Genomic DNA, 6568 nt, shown 5'->3' with positions numbered 1-6568 from the left:
AATAATGGTCTTACAATGAATTAGGAAATGTTCTCTTTTTTTTCCTTTTAGAAGTGTTTGATATTAAGTATTATTTTTGGTATAATCTGCCACTGAAGCTATCTGGTCATGGACTTTTCCTGTTAGTTGTTATGTCTGGTAAGATTTCCTGTTGCTGCTAGAGTTATGTTAGGTCATTTGCATATGTCTAGAAATTTGTTCATTTCATCTAGGTTATCTGATTGGTTGTTATATAATTACTAATGTATTTCTCTTATAATCATTTTTATTTATGTAAACTTGACAATAATCTCCTAAATTTATTTCTAATTTTAGTTATTTGCTTTCCTCTTTATCTTTGTCAGTCTAGTTGAAAGTTTGCCAATCTTATCATCCTTTCAGAGAATCAAATTTTTATTTCATTAATTCTATTGTTATTCATTCATTCATTCTCAATCTTATCTTGGATTTAATATTTTCTTTCTTCTGCTAGTTTTAGGTTTACTTTGGTCTTCTTTTTGTAGTTTCTCAAGGTATAAATTTAGGCTATTGATTTTAAGGCCTTTACTATTTTTTAAGGTAAGCATTTATAGGTTTACATTTTGCTCTGCGCACTGCTTCTGCTGAATCCTATACGTTTGTATCTCTTTATTGATATTTTAATTTTTATACAGTTTTCCTGATTTACTTAATTTGTCTATGTTTTCCTCCAGATATTTAAGCATATTTATGACAGTTGTTTGTCTAGTAAGTCCCATGTCTTCAGTTTCCTTAGCAATAATTTTAGTCAATTTAGTTTGTTCCTTTTATTTACTTACTTTTTAATGTTTATTTACTTATTTTGAGAGAGAGAGAGAGAGAGAGAGTGAGCATGAGCAGGGGAGGGGCAGAGAGGGTGGAGAGAGAGAATTCCAAGCAGACTCCATGCTGTTAGCACAGAGCTCAATGCAGGGTTCTGCATGGGATCATGACCTAAGCCGAAATCAAGCATTGGATGCTTAACTGACTGAGCCACCCAGGCACCCTATTTTGTTCCTTTTAATGGGCTATACATTCCTGCTTTTTTTTTCTTTTTAGTGCCTTGTGGGTGTTTTTTTTTCTTAAACTGAACATTTGAATATTATAAAGTGGTAACTCTAGAAATCAGATACCCTTTCCTTGAGTTTTCTGTTTTTCTTTTTCTTTCTTTTTTTTTAACTGTGAAAGGCTATAACAATCCATTATTTAGTAACTTTTCCAAACTATTTTTACAAAGACTGTATTCCTTTTCATGTGTTGTCACATGACAGAGGTCTCCGTTCCTTCAGCTCATGTTCAGTGAATAATTTGACAGATTTCCTTGAAAGCCAAGAATTTAAAATAAAAAACAAAAGAAGCGCAACAAATAAATAAGTAAATAAACAAACAAACAAGATCAAATACCTCTTCCAGTCTTTGCTGATTAACTCTGCTGGGCATTCTAACACTTAGCCAGTGGCTCCCACTTAGCCTAGGAATCAGTCTGAGTTGACATCTTAGGGTCTGCTCAGGTCTTTGAGTGTACATGTTTCCTTTAGTATGCATGTGGGTTCCTAAATTCCTCCATATAGATAGGCATTATTGAATGTACCAATTTTCCAAAGAATCTCTTCTAGCTTTCCTTTCTGGGCCTTAGGCAGTCGATCATATGTTTCTACTATAATATTTTGCCCCAGACACCTGTGGATTGTTAGTTCACCTTACAGCGTTCCTCAGTTGCAAGTTAGACAAAATAAGGATAAACATCTTAGTGTTGGTCCTTCAGTTGCCCCCAGATATTTTATTTTAACCCAATTCCTATTTCTATTAATGGTCAGATCTTTTTGAATGTTGTACCGTATGTTACACAAATGTTTCACCAGAGCATGGATTGGGGAATGGGATAACTCTGTTATTAAACTGAAGGCAGTATTGAGTTTGTCACTTGGTCATATAATAGTTTTGTAGCCTGAGCTCATCACTTGCAGTACAAGAAAATTCTAGAAGTCGGTATTTACAAAAAGTATCCTTGGGAAATTATTTCCTCTCATAACATGACCAACTAATGTTGAGAGCAATGCATACCTTTATCCCATATTGAAAACTTATACATTCTGAGAATTCCTACAGCAGACATGTAATTACATGTAGCATTTGATAAATGCATTTACTTACCAAATTTTACCACTTCCTTCCCACACCTCAGGGAATATTCATTTAGAATTTCTTGCAATAAAACATGGCTAATTCAGTAATGATGCAATCCCAAAAATCTTATACAGAGGTCAAAAGGAAAGAACTAAGATGATGGTCTTCTAGCTCCTACTCAGCAAAAAGAAAAGTTTAATAACTCACATGCACTATTTTCCCATTGCTTGTCTAGGTCTTTCTCAAAGCTGGGTTTTATGGTTTGACCAAGAAGGAAGTTTTATTATAGCTACTGAGCACAAATACTGACATCTGGTGGTTTCATACTCTAAGCAGCAAGCTTGACCCAACTAAGCTCCAGATAAGATATGTTGGTCATGAAGCTATGCTTGTGATAAAATGGGGTTACCTAGAGCCTGGGATTATCACATGCATTCTCCTCATCCTTTTCACATGCAGGCTGTGGATGCAATAGCAGAAGAGCCATTATTTACATTCTCTATCCTCACCTGGTGGCTCACTCTGTGATCTCATCCTTGTCACCCATGGGATAAATTATCCAGACTAACTAATTTCACAGCCAGTAAATTACAGACATAGCCAACGAATCTCCGTCTCATTAGGGAAGGCTAATTTAAGTAGACGACAAAAGAGAGGACACAAAATTTGGCTTGAATAGAAGATTTCTCTATATATACGGTACACAATGAGTTCACAACCACAACATCTGCCATTGCCAGAGAAAATGGTCAGTAGTAGTAGTAGGGAAGAGGAGGAGGAAGAGTAGGAGTAGGAGGAAGTACAAGAAGGAGGAGGAAGGGAAGAGGGAAGGAAATAGAAGGAAGAAGAGGAGAAAAGGAAATTGACTCATTGCAATTTCCTCTGATTAATGGTGAATTTACAATTAATTTTAATTACTCAAGCCACTCTCTCTCAGCTATCTTCAAGATAACAATAAAACTAAACAGCAAGTTTTCATACTGGTTCTGAGAAGGAAACATGGTCCCTGATTTTGAAGGACTCACTCAAGTTTGGTCTATCTCCCTCACATAAACTACCTTAGCAAGTGTTCGGTGAAAGCTTTCATCATTATATTAACTTGCTGATAGCACTAATTTGCATACATGTTCCAGGAAACACAATCTTCCCTCTTCCTTACCATATGCTATTGGGCAAGACTTTACAAACATTTGAGACTACAGCTAATCATATAAAATAATAAAAATAGTAGGTAGTGTGGATTGAATGTTTTCTGGTCAACTTCCATGGAGGGAGCCAAGACATCTTTAGGTTTTTTCTGTATTTCAGAGCATTGATTCTTCAATATGTAAAAACATTCAAATGTATTTTATTTCTTCTTACTGCCTTTACATGTAAGGAATTTTTTTTAAAAACAGATGATGTTCTGGGGTGCCTGGGTGGTTCAGTCAGTTAGGCATCCAACGTCAGCTCAGGTCATGATCTCACAGTCTGTGAGTTCAAGCCCCACGTCAGGCTCTGTGCTGACTGTTCAGAGCCTGAAGCCTGCTTCAGATTCTGTGTCTCCCTCTCTCTCTGCCCCTCTCCTGCTCATCCTCAGTCTCTCTCTGTCTCAAAAATAAATAAAAACATTAAAAAAATTTTTAAACGAAGGTAGGGGCACCTCGGTGGCTCAGTCAGTTAAGCATCCAACTTTGGCTCAAGTCATGATCTCATGGTTGGTGAGTTCAAGGCCCACACCCAGCTCCGTGCTGACAGCTCAGAGCCTGAAGCCTGCTTAGGATTCTGTGTCTCCCTCTCTCTGCCCCTCCCCCACTTATGCCTCTCTCTCTCTCTCTTTCTCTGAAAAGTAAACAAACATTAAAAAATTTTTAAAGATGTTATCATTCTCTGAAGACTTTTTTAAACAAGGTCCATGCACATTCATAGGACTAACTGTAGTTCTGTACAACTGGATCCCACCCACTTGTTCACCTCTATAAAGCATTCAGTGTGAGACTGTATGGAGAAAAGGAAGTATCCAAATCACTGGACTGTAAAACATCACTATATTCTGTGCTGGTCATATCACAAATGAAGACTTGTGTTCAGTTCATTATTTCATTTGAGTTAACAGGGGGAAGGTATCCAGGTTTATAAAGGTTTAGAAATTCTGACTCCTGAGGAAGAAAGATTTCGGAATGTTTAGCTTGGACAAGGGGAAAGGATTGAGAAGGGAAAAAGCAGGGATAATAGTTGGGTTTAATAATACAGGCAGATATATTTTAGCATGGGAAAAATACAGAGAGGAGAAGTTTGGCTTAAATCCCATACTATTAGAACTACCAAGTCTGGATGACAATATACAGAAAAATCTGCATGATTTTTAGCCAGGGAAGTCATATAGAGTATTTCAACACTGGACAGGAGGTTGGAGTAGAGTGTCCCTGACATTTTTTTCCTCTCTAAAATATTGTGATTTCTAATTACAGTGCAATTAAAAATGATGATGCAAATCTATATTTATTGACATGGAAAGATGCCCATGACATATTGCTGAGTGAAAAATAAAACAGGTTTTAGAACAGTATGTTCGATATTATTCCATTTATATAAAAACTTGTGCCTATTTCCATATATATCCATAGAGAAATGTTTAATGAAATGCTCACCCAAACATTAACTGGTTATATCTGGATGGTGGATTTCAAATGATGTTAATTTCTTTCTCTTTATATTTAAGTGGTTTGACAACTTATAATAACCATATATTACTTATTTAAAACAATAAAGTTATTTAAAAAATTAAGACACATGGTGCATAGGTGGCTCAGTTGGTTAAGCATCTGACTCTTGATTTCAGCTGAGATCATGATCTCACAGTTTGTGAGATTGAGACTCACATTGGGCTCTGTACTGACAGTGTGGAGCCTGCTTGGGATTCTCTCTCTCCTCTCTCTCTGCCTCTCCCTATGCTGACGCTCTCCCTCTCTCAAAACAAATACATATACATTTTTTAAAATTAAAAAAAAACCATGTATTAGACAATTTCAAGTTCTTGACAACATTTCAAGATAGAACAAGCTGTCAGTGACAGAAATTGACCTGGAATCAGGATAATCTGATTGCCCAGCCTTTTACCCACTGTGTGGCTTTTAGAGAATAATTTCACCTAAGTTTCGGTCTTTCCCTCCATAAAATGAAGATTAAACACTACCACATAGCATTATTGTGAAGACTGATTAAAGTAAGATATAAAGTGACCTCATTAGTCTGAGTGCAAACAAGTTCTTAACAAATGTGAGGTGCCTAGTAATTGATAAATGCTCAATTGCTTTATAAATGTTAGCTATCATCTTTGTCGTTAATAATGATATTATTTTCTAATTCATTCAAAACTATTTACTAAGCATCTGAGAGGGCTTGGTGTTTGCAGTAATGAAAAATCTGTTTTGGGTTCTATGGGAGAGTTTTTGTTTTCAGTTGCTAGGAGTCTCCTTTTAACATATCCCTGCAAACTAAGTGTTTGGTTCATCAGACCACTGACAAACTTGCCCAATATTGGTTTTCTTTCCTCAAAGCCCCAAACTAAAATACCCCATTTTGCATCTCCTACATGCAAATTTTCAACAGGTACATAGAGGCAGAGTCTGAGGCATAATTACTTCCCTTGCATTTCCTTCTAAGCCTCAGACTAGGGCCTCTGTCACCTGCAGGTTTGTGTGTGCAAGTGACAAACAAAACATTAACCATGATGAAGCGACATCCTGAAGGCATAAACTGCAACTGGAGAAATATGGGGCCTGCCAAGTCTTTGCATCAAATCTCAGGAGTAGTCTCCCATCTCTCATTGTCCTGAACTTGGTGTCCTTTCTTCTACTCTACTCTTAAATTCGATCATCGCTTCTGCTCATAGTAAGAATTTGGTAGGATTTATCAATAGCTAGCAAGGGGAAACCTTTACTTCTACTGTCCTAACAGTGCTGGGGCATAGTAGGTTTTATTACACCATAAATTAGAGCAGGAAAAGCTAATATACTCTATACATTTGTCAAAAACAAAAACAAAACAAAAAAACGCTAACAGCTCTTTACAGTGAAGTTCCCTATAGCAAATCTGTCACCTCAGTGACTGGGTTTTGAAATATCAGAAGTATTTACTGTCAGATGCAACCCTGGGAAAGAACAGGCAAGTACAGTGCCCCTTGGACTCTCTCAGCACAGACTATTCTCAAAGCAGAGAGCACTAGACTTCTCATAACGCCACCCTATGGTGCAGAAGGGAAATTTCCAAAGGTTCTGAAGTGGGGTGGAGAGGAGGATCAGAGTCAATTTACCTTAAAGTGTTTTAATGTTTCCTAATTCCTGGGAGAGAGCAATGTCCCTCCCCTCCAAGGAAGATCTTGAAGTCTAGACTCAACAATTTCGGAGGGACTCTACTTGCAGACCAGGCAACATTAGGACACAGGTTATTTTTCATGCCCAGG

This window comes from Prionailurus bengalensis, chromosome D4 (assembly GCF_016509475.1).
Source record: "Prionailurus bengalensis isolate Pbe53 chromosome D4, Fcat_Pben_1.1_paternal_pri, whole genome shotgun sequence".
In the NCBI taxonomy this organism is placed as follows: Eukaryota; Metazoa; Chordata; class Mammalia; order Carnivora; family Felidae; genus Prionailurus; species Prionailurus bengalensis.
Note: the sequence above shows the minus strand (reverse complement) of the source record.